Source organism: Pseudoliparis swirei, chromosome 10 (genome assembly GCF_029220125.1).
Source record: "Pseudoliparis swirei isolate HS2019 ecotype Mariana Trench chromosome 10, NWPU_hadal_v1, whole genome shotgun sequence".
NCBI classification, from domain to species: Eukaryota; Metazoa; Chordata; class Actinopteri; order Perciformes; family Liparidae; genus Pseudoliparis; species Pseudoliparis swirei.
This window is the reverse complement of record NC_079397.1, coordinates 8,552,580-8,569,221: the sequence shown is the minus strand read 5'-3', so window position 1 is coordinate 8,569,221 and position 16,642 is coordinate 8,552,580. Positions and strand designations below refer to the sequence as shown.

The 16,642-nt window shown below is 47.6% G+C and overlaps 1 long non-coding RNA gene across 1 annotated transcript; it reads left to right on the top strand.

The window, feature by feature from the left end:
* The first annotated feature begins 10,799 nt into the window (after positions 1 to 10,799).
* Positions 10,800 to 15,569, top strand: LOC130200708 (uncharacterized). Its single transcript, XR_008833062.1, has 3 exons — positions 10,800 to 11,365; positions 13,048 to 13,174; positions 15,410 to 15,569. It is a non-coding gene; the product is annotated as an uncharacterized LOC130200708 (long non-coding RNA).
* The last annotated feature ends 1,073 nt before the right edge of the window (positions 15,570 to 16,642 follow it).

Genomic DNA, 16,642 nt, shown 5'->3' with positions numbered 1-16,642 from the left:
TTGAGACACCTTTATAGGTTCTTTGAAGAACTATTTAAGAAAATGGTTCTCTAAAGAACCCTGGTTTGAAATGTTCTTTGTGGAACCATAAATGGTGCCTTACAGAAACATGTTTTGAAGGTTCTTTGAGGCACCTTTATAGGTTCTTTGAAGAACTCTTTCAGGAAATGATTCTCTAAAGAACCCTGGTTTCGTTTCCAAATGGCACCTTTATGTTTCTGTGTGTGGGAGGTGGAGGGGCAAATGTTTCAGCTCTGATTCCGACTGTGTGATTACAACATTCCCTACAGATCCCATACAGTGCAACAGTCGGCTTCAGCAACAGGGCGACATCAGCGCAGAGGACGCACAAAAAACACACACAAGAAAGTGGGAGGTTTGCTGTTCGATGCCGAGGACTTCACTCCTCAAGGCACAAAGAAGACAAAAAGGTTCCTTACTGGCAGAGACGTTCACAGTGTCTGTCTTTGAACTGAAGTATTACATAACCTGTATCTTAATGCGGGATATGCTTCATTGCATAATCAAAAATGAAATGCAACAGCTGTACACAATTTAATTTAAGGTACGAACTAGGCTAAATGCTAAAAAAATACAGAATACTAATAGTATATGGGGTAGCACAGTGTTGGCCCCCACGTTGTAAAGGAGTAAATAGAGGCAATTCAATGAGGGATGTGGAGTTAATAAAAACTGATGATTTATTTTGGTAATTATTGTAAAAAAGAGAAAGGGTCACAAAGTCTTACATTAGTTTAAATTTACTCCATTAGAAGATGCCTTTACCCAGTGAGTCACCACCAGACAGACATCATATTGTATTTCTCCTTGTGTCAAAGTATACCGCATACATACGTTCACTACTCCTCCTGCTCATGAGAGTCTGAATACTCTCCCCACCCCCTCCCTGTCTCACCAGCAGACCCAGTAACAACCACTGGATTAAAAGCTAAAGTCGTTCCGACATGACGCTCACCAGCAGCTCCATGAAGGAACACAGCGAGGGGCCAGAAAGTACTTAAAGACCAGTTATGAGGTCCTTGTACTTCAGCTCTGTAGCTCCTTCATACTTCTAATCCATCAGAGGGAGACGCTGCACTTCTTACCCTAATTGCATATGGTGTATAGAATATATATACATATAATGCTTTGTTCTTCAGAATTAACATATATTATGTGATGAAATCAGTCACAGAGGCTATTAGTTTATAGAATGATTACTTTTATTTAAAAACTGTATGGGGGGGGGGGGGGGGGTACTTTTACCTATACATGCTCATTTAAAAGTTGTTGTATCTGTAATTTTTTAAACTTGAGTAACGTTTACACTTCTTAAAGTTGAAGAAGCTATTGTTAGAAATACTTTGTAACTATTTATGTTATTGTTAGAGTACTTTAAAGAGTACTTCTACATGAATACATCACTCTGAATCATCCGAACACCTGTTCATTTGTTTTAAATGTGCCCCGCGGCATTTCAACTGCTTTTACTCTCTGAAAAAAACCACCTGACGGACATCCCATAATATACCTTTACAACCAGCACCCTAAACCATGGGAAGAAGATTTAAATTAATTGAATTCTACTCACTGAGTGAAAGCAGCGGCCACGTGATCCTCATGGTCGCTCCCATCCTGTTGCTGCGACTATCCTTCAGGCAGGGACTGTCCGTCACTCCTATCTGGAGGCGGAAGATGATGATGATGATGATGAAGGTGAAGATGATGATAATGAGCTGGAGCCCGGCTGCTGACTGACGCCGTCCTGTCACGCCCTTCTCCTTCACTTTCTCTCCGGTGAATGATCTCGCCCAAAGTATTGTAAACTTTTTTTTTTCTTCTTACTTCTTTTTCTTCTTGTTCTTCTTCTTTTTCTTCTTCTTCTCTTGAACTGAAAACCAAGAATGCTTTTGTTTGTCTCTGCTGCAGACTTGGCGATTTGTGTGTGGGGGGGGGGGGGGGGGAGGAGGGAGGGAGAGAGGGGAGGAGAGAGTGTTTCTGCAGTCTCTTTGGCTGTAGCTCGGTCTCTCTCTCTCTCTCTCTCTCTCTCTCTGCCGTGTGCCGCTGCTCTGCCTGCAAAGTGTTCTGCCGTCAGCAGCAGCCAGTGCAGTCACTCAGGAGCCCGGCCCCCCTAGCCTACCCCTTATCATGAGGAACCAGGGGCAGACCCAGTCCGGTCCAATCCCAGAGCTCTGGACTCTGGGATTGGTGCCGGGGACATTTTTGAATAACAAAGGAAGCCGCGAGACAATGACCCCCCCCCCCCAATCCCCTCCACCCCCCTTGTCCTTCCCCCCTCAGTTTTGATTTGTTTTCTAAATCGGTCCATGACTCAAGGACACGGGGGTGAAGCCGCTGATGTTTGATCACGGAAAATGCCTGTTTGGATTCCCCAGACCTCAAACCTGGAGCTTGGACCTCTGTCACAATGAAGACGAGTTGGTTTAACTTTATGTTCCACTCCGTAGTGCTGGAGGAAACATAAGCAGGAGATCGGGGGCCCCGAGTCCAGACCACGAACTGGAGAAAGCCTTCATTGTTTTGAAAGTTGCACTAACTTGGGCACCAACAAACACAATCTTTACCTAAACCCAACAATGTTGCTTCAATTGAGAAAGTCATGACCTTCAATTGTCTCATTTGCGGGAAAAACGCTCAATAAATGGGGAGCGACTTTTCAGAAAATATCATATGAACCAACTCTTTGTAACTTATGATTTAAGTAAGGGGCATTGAAGGGAAGAGGTCTCTTTCCCAATGTAAGGAAAGTATTTTTGGGTGCAAAAGCATGACGTGGCATACACAGAGGGTGTAATTCCACTGTTTGGCCACTATGTCAAATGAACTTCGACGTCTGGCTCATCCTGGGATTCTGTTGGTCGGAGGACCCTCTGGGGAGGGTATCCAGGTCCCGAGCACCCGACTGCTCCGAGACTTCTCTCCCTCCTATTTTAGTATTATGTTTTATATTTATTTTCATTGATGCTCTGATGTGCACCGCTGCTGTGATTTTTGAAATTTCCCCACTGTGGGACAAATAAAGGAATATATCATATCATATGATGCCATGGCCCTGCTGATGCCCCGCCCACTCCTCCTCTCTACCTCCATCTGCCTGATGGATCATGGAGGTCTGGATCGTGGTCCATGTCTACTACCAACTATTCATACACTCACATTGAATGTGTTGTAACTCTGTAATGATTCCTTCTGGTCACATGACATCTATTATTCTGTCCATCCTGGAGAGGGGTCCTCCTCTGTTACTCTCCTGAAGGTTTCTTGCCTTTTTTCCCTGTGAAAGGGTTGTTTGGGAGTTTTTCCTGATACGATGTGAGGTCAAAGGTCAGGGATCTCTATGTGTACAGATTGTAAAGCCCTCTGAGGCAAATTTATATTTGTGATATCGGGCTATACAAAATAAACTGAATTTAATTGAATTGAATCTGTAACTTAATGATAATACAAATAATTGTCTCTGAGATGTTGTTTTACCAGTTAGCATAAACATTCATGACAAACAAAAAGGCTGGTTTCTAAATTTTTCTTAAGGGTCACAACAAGACCATAAATTGTGGAGAACACTAAAGCTAGTGCCATTTATTTAAATTTGTGCGATTCTTCTTTCACTGTGAAGGCATGCAAAGTCTTTCTCCAGGAATTTAAATGCAAAAGATAAGGTGACGCATTCCTTCAAAAGCCCTCATTTGAAAAAGTGTCACAACTGCATGACAGATACGTTAATCAAACTTACTTTTTTGTGCCGAAAGCTCAAAATGAAGCACATTAATTAATTCCTTCTCCTTTAACCCACAGTGACGCTTTTCATTTACTCCAGAATCAGGCTCATGGGTCCAGCTGGCGTCGTGTCTGGCTTGTGGATTAAAGTCCGGACGCGGCCCCGCGGGAATCTCGGCGTTGACTCAGTCGCCCGTAGCCATGACGACGGATATTCACAAACGTCCCAGGAATGGCTTTTCGTGGCTCTTCTTCTCTGAACTCCTTTCACCCCGTGACTGACGACTGGAAGGAATTCCGATCTTTATTCTGTGAATGCAAAATTCAACGAAAACAACAACAACAACAACAAATAACTTGTGATCATCTAACGGCCATTGTGCGCTGTAGGGACGTGATGTTGTGCGTTGTGGGGACGTGATGTTGTGCGTTGTAGGGACGTGATGTTGTGCGTTGTGGGGACGTGATGTGCGCTGTGGGGACGTGATGTTGTGCGTTGTAGGGACGTGATGTTGTGCGTTGTAGGGACGTGATGTTGTGGGGACGTGATGTTGTGCGCTGTGGGGACGTGATGTTGTGCGTTGTGGGGACGTGATGTTGTGCGCTGTAGGGACGTGATGTTGTGCGTTGTAGGGACGTGATGTTGTGCATTGTAGGGACGTGATGTTGTGCGCTGTGGGGACGTGATGTTGTGCGCTGTGGGGACGTGATGTTGTGCGCTGTAGGGACGTGATGTTGTGCGTTGTAGGGGCGTGATGTTGTGCGTTGTAGGGACGTGATGTTGCGTTGTGGGGACGTGATGTTGTGCGTTGTAGGGACGTGATGTTGTGCGTTGTGGGGACGTGATGTTGTGCGTTGTAGGGACGTGATGTTGTAGGGACGTGATGTTGTGCGCTGTAGGGACGTGATGTTGTGCGTTGTAGGGACGTGATGTTGTGCGTTGTAGGGACGTGATGTTGTGCGCTGTGGGGACGTGATGTTGTGCGCTGTAGGGACGTGATGTGCGCTGTGGGGACGTGATGTTGTGCGTTGTGGGGACGTGATGTTGTGCGCTGTGGGGACGTGATGTTGTGCGTTGTAGGGACGTGATGTTGTGCGCTGTGGGGACGTGATGTTGTGCGTTGTAGGGACGTGATGTGCGCTGTGGGGACGTGATGTTGTGCGTTGTAGGGACGTGATGTTGTGCGCTGTGGGGACGTGATGTTGTGCGCTGTAGGGACGTGATGTTGTGCGTTGTAGGGACGTGATGTTGTGCGTTGTAGGGACGTGATGTTGTGCGTTGTAGGGACGTGATGTTGTGCGCTGTGGGGACGTGATGTTTGCGCTGTAGGGGCGTGATGTTGTGCGTTGTAGGGACGTGATGTTGTGCGTTGTGGGGCGTGATGTTGTGCGTTGTAGGGGCGTGATATGCGTTGTGGGGCGTGATGTTGTGCGTTGTAGGGCGTGATGTTGTGCGTTGTGGGGCGTGATGTGCGTTGTAGGGGACGTGATGTTGTGCGTTGTGGGGCGTGATGTTGTGCGTTGTGAGGACGTGATGTTGTGCGCTGTGGGACGTGATGTTGTGCGTTGTGGGGCGTGATGTTTGCGCTGTAGGGGACGTGATGTTGCGTTGTAGGGGACGTGATGTTGTGCGTTGTAGGGACGTGATATTGTGCGCTGTGGGGCGTGATGTTTATGCGTTGTAGGGGCGTGATATGCGCTGTGGGGACGTGATGTTGTGCGTTGTAGGGACGTGATGTTGTGCGCTGTGGGGACGTGATGTTGTGCGCTGTGGGGACGTGATGTTGTGCGCTGTGGGGACGTGATGTTGTGCGTTGTAGGGACGTGATGTTGTGCGCTGTGGGGACGTGATGTTGTGCGCTGTGGGGACGTGATGTTGTGCGCTGTGGGGACGTGATGTTGTGCGTTGTAGGGACGTGATGTTGTGCGTTGTGGGGACGTGATGTTGTGCGTTGTGGGGACGTGATGTTGTGCGTTGTAGGGACGTGATGTTGTGCGTTGTAGGGACGTGATGTTGTGCGTTGTAGGGGACGTGATGTTGTGCGTTGTGGGGACGTGATGTTGTGCGTTGTGGGGACGTGATGTTGTGCGTTGTGGGGACGTGATGTTGTGCGTTGTGGGGACGTGATGTGCGTTGTGGGGACGTGATGTTGTGCGTTGTGGGGACGTGATGTTGTGCGTTGTGAGGACGTGATGTTGTGCGCCAGGGGCGTGATGTTGCGCTGTGGGGACGTGATGTTGTGCGTTGTGGGGACGTGATGTTGTGCGTTGTGGGGACGTGATGTTGTGCGTTGTAGGGACGTGATGTTGTGCGTTGTGGGGACGTGATGTTGTGCGCTGTGGGGACGTGATGTTGTGCGCTGTGGGGACGTGATGTTGTGCGCTGTGGGACGTGATGTTTATGCGTGGGACGTGATGTGCGCTGTAGGACGTGATGTTGTGCGCTGTGAGGACGTGATGTTGTGCGCTGTAGGGACGTGATGTTGTGCGCTGTGGGGACGTGATGTTGTGCGTTGTAGGGACGTGATGTTGTGCGTTGTAGGGACGTGATGTTGTGCGCTGTGGGGACGTGATGTTGTGCGTTGTGGGGACGTGATGTTGTGCGCTGTGGGGACGTGATGTTGTGCGTTGTAGGGACGTGATGTTGTGCGTTGTGGGGACGTGATGTTGTGCGTTGTAGGGACGTGATGTTGTGCGTTGTGGACGTGATGTTGTGCGTTGTGGTGTCGTGATGTTGTGTGTTGTGGGACGTGATGTTGTCCGTTGTGGGGGCGTGATGTTGTGCGCTGTGGGGCGTGATGTTGTGCGCTGTGGGGACGTGATGTTGTGCGTTGTAGGGACGTGATGTTGTGCGTTGTGAGGATGTGATGTTGTGCGCTGTGGGGACGTGATGTTGTGCGTTGTAGGGACGTGATGTTGTGCGCTGTGGGGACGTGATGTTGTGCGCTGTAGGGACGTGATGTTGTGCGTTGTAGGGACGTGATGTTGTGCGTTGTAGGGACGTGATGTTGTGCGCTGTGGGGATGTGATGTTGTGCGTTGTAGGGACGTGATGTTGTGCGCTGTAGGGACGTGATGTTGTGCGTTGTAGGGACGTGATGTTGTGCGTTGTAGGGACGTGATGTTGTGCGTTGTGAGGACGTGATGTTGTGCGTTGTAGGGACGTGATGTTGTGCGTTGTGAGGACGTGATGTTGTGCGTTAGAGGACGTGATGTTGTGCTTTGTAGGGATGTGATGTTGTGCGTTGTGAGGACGTGATGTTGTGCGTTGTAGGGACGTGATGTTGTGCGTTGTGAGGACGTGATGTTGTGCGTTGTAGGGACGTGATGTTGTGCGCTGTGGGGACGTGATGTTGTGCGCTGTGTGGATGTGATGTTGTGCGTTGTAGGGACGTGATGTTGTGCACTGTGGGGACGTGATGTTGTGCGCTGTGAGGACGTGATGTTGTGCGCTGTGAGGACGTGATGTTGTGCGCTGTGAGGACGTGATGTTGTGCGCTGTGAGGACGTGATGTTGTGCACTGTGGGGACGTGATGTTGTGCGCTGTGGGGACGTGATGTTGTGCGCTGTGAGGACGTGATGTTGTGCGCTGTGGGGACGTGATGTTGTGCGCTGTGGGGACGTGATGTTGTGCGCTGTGAGGACGTGATGTTGTGCGCTGTGGGGACGTGATGTTGTGCGCTGTGGGGATGTGATGTTGTGCGCTGTGGGGACGTGATGTTGTGCGCTGTGGGGACGTGATGTTGTGCGTTGTGAGGATGTGATGTTGTGCGCTGTAGGGACGTGATGTTGTGCGCTGTGGGGACGTGATGTTGTGCGCTGTGGGGATGTGATGTTGTGCGCTGTGGGGATGTGATGTAAGCTCCACTGGCTGCTGATGGGAAGTCTGGGAAATGACTGAAGAGAGATACCATCTGGGGTGTGGAGGTTTTCTGGGTGTTTCCTGCCACTGGAACAGTTATGACTCATTAATAACAAGCTTTGGAGACATCGGGAGATCTCCACTAACCCACCAAGTTTTCCTGCCGTGAACTGTGTGTGTGTATACATGTGGATTAGGATCGGTGGAGTGTGTGAGTCCTTGTGTTTGTTCACGGGAGGTCTTGTTTGGTTACGATTGTATGTCTGTGTGTGTGACAGACGTCACATCAACCACAACCTCCTGCTACACTAGCACCGGAGTTATACTCTCATTGCACATACTGTACATGCTTAATGTGTAACGGTAGCATGTATATAAGTAACTGCGTATATTGTTTTATTTATATGCATATGTACAACCATGCGTGATCTCATAAGTAGCAATATTTTTCAGGAAATGTTATAAGTTTAAACCGTTTAGCTCCTGCCTCACCTACACAGCTGACCACTGAGAGGAGCTCAGGAGAAGATGCTGCAGACAGGAAGGAGTGTGAGGTTCAGGGGCGCTGGTATGGATATGAAAGAGGTGGAAGAGGACAATAAGGCAGAGTGGAAGAGTACGACAGCGAGTGTAACTGATGCTTCTTTCCCTCCCTAATGCACTCATAGTGCTAAATACAGTGTGTGAGAACAGCATGAACAAACACAGGACTTTCACCCAGGAGATTGCTGTGAAACTCAAAGTGACCTCCAATAAGGTGAGCGTACTCAAACTGTAATGTTCTCCTCAGCCCGAGCAAGTCTTTGAAGCTGAGACCGCAGGAGGGCGTTCAATGAAGCGAGAGGAAATGAACGTCTGCACTCTTCATGGCGCCATCATTTTGTGGACGCGATGAGAAGGAGCTGTCTGATTATTTTGAACACAGGTTCCGATCAGCTGGTCCTGGTCCAGCTGGTCCTGGGCTGGTGTGGAGGTGAAGGAGGTCTATCAGCTGCGTTTGCACAGTTCGATGATGAACACTCGGAGTGTGACTGCCGGCAGCCGGTCGGAGGAATGTCGTGTCGGACTCACAGATTTCACCCTCCGTCACCTCCGTGTGGCCTGAAGCATGCACCCAGTCAGGCCAGCTGGATCCAAGATCAGTGAGAGGGTGACAGCCGGGGTGGGATGAGAGGGAAGGATGTGTCACGCAGCTTCCTGAATGTCACTCGATGTGTGTCCTTTGTCATCAGCAGGAAGGATGTTCTTCACTTTGATGTGGACCCTCTGCTCTTCACAGACTGCTGATCACAACTCCTCTGTGTCCGAGGAGATGCTCGTTGGCGTTTGCCACGGCGGGAAGTACGAGTGTTTAGTATCTGAAAGCCACAGAAGAAACACGTGTTTGCTTATTGTTTTCTTAGGTTTTACGCCTCTTCTTGATTGTGATGGAACAAAGGAAAATGTTGTTTTGTTTTCCTTTAATTTTTGCAGAGGGTGGGTTTGTAGAAGTCACATACCATACAGGTGCATCGCCTACGGCAGGGCTATTCAACTTCAGTAGCAAGTGGGCCGAATAAGAAAATCACGGGGCGTGTGAGGGCCGCACAGAATATTGATCAAATCAGCACCCGATGCTCACCTGTGCGAGAAGGATTGTTGACGGGGGGGGGTGCTAGTGAGAGTCGCACGCGAGCCGAGAAGGATTGTTGACGGGAGGGTGCTAGTGAGAGTCGCGCGCGAGCCGAGAAGGATTGTTGACGGGGAGGGGGGGGGGGGGGGGTTTGGTTGAGGCAACAGTGAAACTCGATGGCTCTGGGTTAGATGTCTCAATGTATAAAAGAGGCGTGTCCGTCAGTTTTATTTTTTCTTACCAAGCTATAGTGATTTGCAGGCAGTCTTGCGGGCCAGATTTAAACTCAAACGGGCCGCATCCGGCCCGCGGGCCGCTAGTTGAATAGGCCTGGCCTACGGGTTCAATTCCAGCGCAACACCCTTCTCGCCATGAAGGTAGATTTGTGTCTTCATTACGCAAACAAAACGTTTTTGAGAGCTAATTTCTCGTTTGTATGTAAATTAATTCTTAGTTTTGCTGATGAAACTAGAATTTGTTTCTGCAAATCCAAAGTCTTTGCTCTCAAAAAGAAAAGCACATAATAAAAATGAACTTTCATATCTCGCCCTCTCCCCGCATCCTCAGTTTGTATCACATGTCGTTTTCATGTCATTTGAACATCGGTTTCATTGACTTCCGGCTCAACGCTTAGCGGTCAGGGCGTTTATCGTGTTGTGAGACTGTTTGAGACAGCGGGTGATCCACATAGTGGAGCGTTAAGCAGCTCCAGTAAAGTTACGTTTTTTGACACTTCACTCGGCAGAACCGAAGGTCGCCGTATTTGAGCTATTCTTTAAATTCTTTGCATTTCCTCTCAAGTTTATTGCACACACACATTGACCAATAATGTGTGTAAAGAATGTCTGACTCTTCACACCAGCCCAGCACGGGTCACACCGATGTACATGTATACTCGTGAGTGCTGATAGAAAACCAGCTGGCACCAAGCCAGGCCCTCTCATGTCCGGAGTTTGGGATTCCTGAGCCGTGAGCTCAGCCTGGAGCCGGCCGGCACTCCGTTGGTGTTGTCCTCAGCCATCCCCCCCCCCCCCCCCGCCCCTCAACTCATTAGTCCTCTACAATAAGGCGGGCATGTCAGGAATGTGAGAGTGTATTATTCCTTGTACCCCCCCCCCCCCCTTCAACTCCCCACTCCTCAGCACCTTCTGGGTCTCCGCACCCCCTCCCCCCCCCCCTCATCTGACATGGCATCCCCCTGACGCATCTCCATTCTCCCCATGTGGTTCCCCTCAAACCTCCCACCTCGCTGCTCTCTCACAGATCATCACAGTTTTTCTGAAATTATCTAGAGAATACCAATCACACACAGATAAGAGTATAATCCCCCCCCCCCACCCCCATTATTCCGTGCATTTTCTCGTTATCAGCTCTGAGGGGTTTGCTGTGGTTAACGGTCTGTGCAATGAGTGAAAGTGTTCTTGTCTCGTTGTAAAGAGTTGACGAGTCCCAGTGAACCCAAATGAATGTGTGTTTTATATCAGGGGTCCCCAACCCCCGGGCCGCGGCCCGATACCGGTCCGCGGCTTGGTTGGAACCGGGCCGCGGAAAAAAAGTGAATAAATAAAGTTTTACATTTTTTTTTTTTAATCAATCGGAAAAATATATTATTTTGAAAAAGGAGCGGATCCACCCGTGTGTACGTCTGAGCCACGTTCAGGAGTCTTAAAGTTCGGGTTTATCGCTGCAGGCGAGTCTCACGCGCCGAACCCTCTGCTGGCGGCACATTTCAGTGACAAAGAATCTTAAAACGGATTCAACCTGCTCAATGAATTCTGTCACTTCAGGGAAATGACAACTGTTTTCAAGTTGGCCGATGAAGTCGCTGCTGTGTGGGCGAGTGAACAGCGGAATATTCTACATGTTTCAGACGTTGCCCGGGTGGAAGAGGCTTTTAAAAGAGTTTGAGCGGTACTCCAACCACAAAAGACCCGACTGCAAAAGAATAGACCTGCAACCCATTTGTAAACAAACCCACCCGGTGAATCGAGCCCGTCCGAGCAAGAATTTTTTTGTTCGAGATGCAAATGACGGTGGCCTTAAGGGACATTTCACACAACAACTCTGCCTGTTCTAATGACAGCGACCAGAACTCGGTTAGGAGCAGCGGACCAAACGTCTGTGTCGCCGTCTCCATCAGCGGCTCGTTGCAGGTAAACAAGCACGGCTCACACTAATTCGGCGTAATGATGAGTTGTAGTTTTGGCACTTTATGCCCTTCGTATAATTGTATGACGTCATATTTATTACGTCATTTATATTGCCGGTCCGTGAAAATAATTTCTGACACGGAACCGGTCCGTGGCTCAAAAAGGGTAGGGGACCGCTGTTTTATATGACTAAAATCCTCTCTGTTGAAGCAGAAAAGAAAAGAAAACTCAGCAAACCCGTCTTGGTTAGTCCAGTTTGGTCAAAATGAACCTTTTATTTCCTGCATTAAGTAAAATTGCTTGTTTTGTATCACCCCCATGATATGCATAAATGTCACTTATGATGCGCCATAGATTCCTTTAAATTATGAATCATAAAAGCATACTCGGAGTCCTGAGTTAGTCATCATTTGTTATAAAGCCTTCAGTCTAGTTAACAGCTAGTCAAGAGCATTGGACTACTAATAAATTACAGTTTTAGAAACGTTTCATGACTACGATCTAGTGCATCCGAGAGCATTATGTGTGTTTGTGAGCGTAGCCATGAAGCATAAATGTATAAACTATCACTATGAACTGTAGGCGTGTCTTCATAGAAATTGTCATCCCAAATTTCCAAATATTGTTTGTGATTGTTGCAACTATTGGGCAATTCAAATACAAATATTTAACCAGGAGGTTTTGCACAGTGGCGTCAAAGCGACGTGGCGTTTCAGCCAGTTATTCACGTCAAATTCCACCTCCATCACCAACCAGGGCAAACTGTCATGGCTGTGTGTAAACACAGTGTCCCCACCCTGTTGTGTGAACACATGAACACGAGAACACTGCCCTTTGGTTCTCTCTCCGTGCGATATCTAAAAGGCTGAAGTGGGAATTTAAAATCCTTGATCAGGCCCTCCGATGTTTTCTCCTCTGCACGTGTGGGAGGAGAGGCCTGACATGAGAGTAATGATCGTACGCAGAACACTCCACACCTCGCTATCAGCAGCCTGGTACCAAGTGGAACTGCATCTGGAGTAGTGTGTGTGTGTGTGTGTGTTTGTGTGTGTGTGTGTAGGGAGGATCTGCTCTCTCCTCTGCTTCGACCCCTCCTTAGCTTCGGCTCACATGCACAGCCTCCGTAAAGGACGGGGTGGACGAAGAGGTCAAAGGTTAAAAGGGAGGAAGGAGGTGACGTGGAAGGTTGCTGTGTGTGTGTGTGTGCGTGCGGGCATGCGTGTGTCTGTGTGTGTCTGACTGTCTGTGTGTCTGTGTTTGTATGTGTGTGTGTCTGTGTGTGTGCATGCGTGTCTATGTCTGTGTGTACGTCTGTTTGTATGTGTGTGTGTGCGCGTGAGTGTGTGTGTCTGTTCGTGCATGCGTGTGTGTCTGTATGTGTGTGCGTGTCTCTGCTTGCGTGTATGTGTGTGTGTATCTGTGTGTGTGTGTTTGTGTCCGTGTGCGTATTTGTGCGTGCGAGTGTGTGTGTGTGTGTGTGTGTGCGCGTGCCCTGGAGGAACATTCTCCAGACGCAGAGAGAGGGAGCTATCGGCCCGAGGAGCCTCAGAAGCCAGTGACAGCAGATCATCTCTATCTGAGGCTCAGAGCTTATCTGCAGGAGCTCTGTGACTTATCTGTTATACTCTGTGTTCACGTCTCTGACTGACACTGTGTGTGTGTGTGTGTGTGTGTGTGTCGACCAGATCCACAGCAGACCAGCAGCCCACCTGACAAGGGCCGCCCTGTTTTTGGGTGGAAGAAATCTCCCGAGGTCATTTTCCAACTCACCCTTTCCTCTGGCTAACGTCAGCGACGCTTCATTCTGAACAGGTGCATTGTGGTCCTTTAGTGAGAGGAACGTCAGTCACCAGGGCGTGGTTATTATTATAGTCGCTCTATTGATGTTAAATAAACCAGAACATCTAATATCTGACAAATTAATCTGCAGTCAAGGTCTTCTTATTCAATCGCTCTACAACTGTGGGCCAAAGGCCCTAAAGCTGTGTTCACACCAAAAGCGTTGCACATTTTTCACACGAGTAGATCCCATAATAAAAGTCAGCGTACAGACGCGAGTGATTACGATGGATGTACATTTTCGCCAGTTGCCTCCCGGACTGAAGGTGGAAGCTGATTCCATAAAAGAGGAGCTTGATAACTGAAGGCTCTGGCTCCCATCCAACTTTTTAAGACTAGGAACTACAAGTAGCCCCACATTTAGTGAGCGCAGCTCTCTAGTGGGGCAATATGGTACTACAAGCTCCTTAAGATATGATGGAGTATCACCAATCAAGGCTTTGTAGGTAAAGAGAAGAATTTTAAAGGTGATTATTGATTTTACGGGGAGCCAGTGCAGAGCAGCTAATGCAGGAGTAGCATGATAAAAAGGAGTCGCAGTAATCTAGTCTAACAGTAATAGAACCAGTTTTTCTGCATCTTTTTAAGACAAGATGTGCCTGATTTTTTAAATGTTAGCTAGATGAAAAAATGCAGTTAAAGGACAAGTCCTGATCAAAAAGAACGCTGAGGTTCTTTACAGATTAATAAACCCTGAGAGTCTGATAGTGATGGATCATGGAGGTCTGGATCGTGGTCCATATTATAAACTATTTATTAGTGCTGTGAAAAATAACGCGTTAACTCAGTTAATTCAATTACAGGTTTAAGTAGTTTTTTTTTTTTAACGCATTTAACGCATGCGCAGAATGAGCTTCCAATCCGTCTGTTGTTGGTCGTCTCGAACCAGCAGCATGTCATTCTGTCTCTACGTGTCGCGTTAACACGACTCCGATCTCCGTCTCGCACGCCGCAGAGCTCGGATGCCGGCGTGTGCGCACACATCGGGACGAAAAAAGTCACTTGCAAAATGAGCTTCCAATCCACCACTTCAATCTGAACTCTGTCCGCTCTCATGCAGACGGTCTGTTCATCGGTAATGATCCTTCCGCAGGTTCACCTCCGGAAACCTTGTTACGACTTTTACTTCCTGTAGATCAGGGTCTCAACACGTCGATCGCGACCTGCCAGTCGATCGCGCGTAGTGTCGGTAGATCGCATGACATTAAAAGATTGGCCCGCCTCCTGACATGTTCTCTAGAGCACGTCTTTGTTCTTTTATTAAACTAAACGTCTGTTGTTGATCGTATCTCCACAGCAGCATGTCATTTCTGTCTCTTCGCGTTGCGTTAACACTTATCGATCTCCGCCTCGCGCGCCACAGAGCTCCGTGCGCGCGCATCGACCGAGCAAAAAAAGTCACTTGTCAATCTGTCCACCTGTCCGTCCGGGCCGGTGAGGTTTCAGCTTTGCAGCGGTGTCCCCGCCGTCCCTTTCATCACGGCCCAGTTCATGAAGAAAACCCACACAGTCAGTTTGCCTCAGCAGCTGCTAGAGGAAGACTAGAGGCCTTTAGATTGTATCATGGTGGAGTTAATGGTTGACAAACAAGAGAAAAGTGCTCTGTTTAACCCTCCTGTTACCTTTACATTTACTAACATATTTTACCCTCGGGTCAATTTGACCCCAGCAATTAAAACCTCCAGAAAATTATTAGAATTAATATTGCTTCCCAAGTTTAAGTGTGAGGTACTTTATGTTTGTTTGTTGACTACCTAAATAGCCCTTTAAATAAATAAAAAAGTTGATATTTCTTATATGTTTGACACAGTGAACAGCCTGGGGTCAAATTGACCCCAAAGAACACCGACATTAAACATTGAATGGGGTCAAATTGACCCGAAAGGTAACAGGAGGGTTAAACATTCTGTTTAAGATGAAGATGTATTAATGTTCCATATGGAAGAAAACTGCTAAATAACTGCTGAGTTGCAGCACCATTGTATAGAAGAATGTATAAATGTATATATCCGTCTTTTGTCATAAATCTCTATGTTCTCACAAAATATACCGAGAATATCGGTAATATGTGATTAATCATGATTAATCCACAGAAACCTGTGATTAACCTGATTTAAAAATTTAATCGTTTCACAGCCCTACTATTTATACAATCTTTCATACTCATTGAATGTGTTGTAACTCTGTAATGATTCCTTCTGTACACAGGACATCTATTGGTCCTGTCCATCCTGGAGAGGGACCCAACTCTGTTGAAGGTTTCTTCAATGTTTTCCCTGTGAAAGTTTTTTTTTAATTTCTTTAGTTTTTCCTGATCCGATGTGAGGTCAAAGGTCAGGGATGTCTATGTGTACAGATTGTAAAGCCCGCTGAGGAAAATGTGTCATTTGTGATAGTGGGCTATACAAAATAAACTGAATTGAATTGAATATTCGTTCCTCCCTCAAGACTCACGTCACACTTTCAGCCTCACAGATTCAACAACATCTTTTGGGTACTTTCAACATTTTTTGTCGTATTGACAAAACGCAACCGGAGTAAAACGTGAACTTTGAGTTTCAGTCTCACGAGATCATTTGCTGTTATTTATAGCGTCTGAAACACAGCGAAGGGGAAGGGAGGATGAACAGAGAAACGGGTACAATTGAACACGAGGAGGAAAAGGAAAGGGAGGAGCAGCTCCTCAGACAGAAGATCGATGTGCTGCCCGTTGTCGGTTGTGTCTGTTCGAGGGCTGTGGGACACCGGAGCGTCTAACAGTGTCTCCGGAAACCACCAGGAGGAACGGGAGCTTCCTGGGGAAGAAAGGCTGAGGGCGATCCCCGCGGTTCTATAGTAGGAAATGAGCGCCATGGGCGTGGGCTCTGGACGGGGACTATTTCCAGCCCTGGGGGGGGGGGGAATGTGCCATTTTTACATTTACATTACATGCACATTGAGATATGTAGCTTATCGAGAGTGTTTGAGTACAATAAAGCATGATGAAGAGGGCCAAAATTTATTTAAAGCAGAAGGGACACATGGCACGTATATTCATGAACATTCACATCATAAAAGATTTCTAAGGAAACGGCAAATGAATTGGCGTAAAAGTTTGCAAAATATTTTTTTACGCTCCCTTGAGGTGTTTTTGTGCCATTGTCGGATAAAAGAGCCTTTAAAGCAACACTATGTAACAATTGTACCTTAAAATAACAGCTTGAAAAAAATTGTGCCGCTACAATGACTTTTAATATGGCCATTTGCGGCTCCGCTATTGCCATCGGGGGTCTGTGGGGAAATAACTCCGCTATGTAAGATTCTGGAGCCGCCCGCTCCGGGGCGGATGTACTTCGACCTGCTTTCTGGCAGTGATTACGCAATGTCATAAAGTGCCACTCCATGCTCGCAGGGTAAGGGTAGCTTTTTTATGTAGCTTTTTGGTGTTGTCAACAATATTGT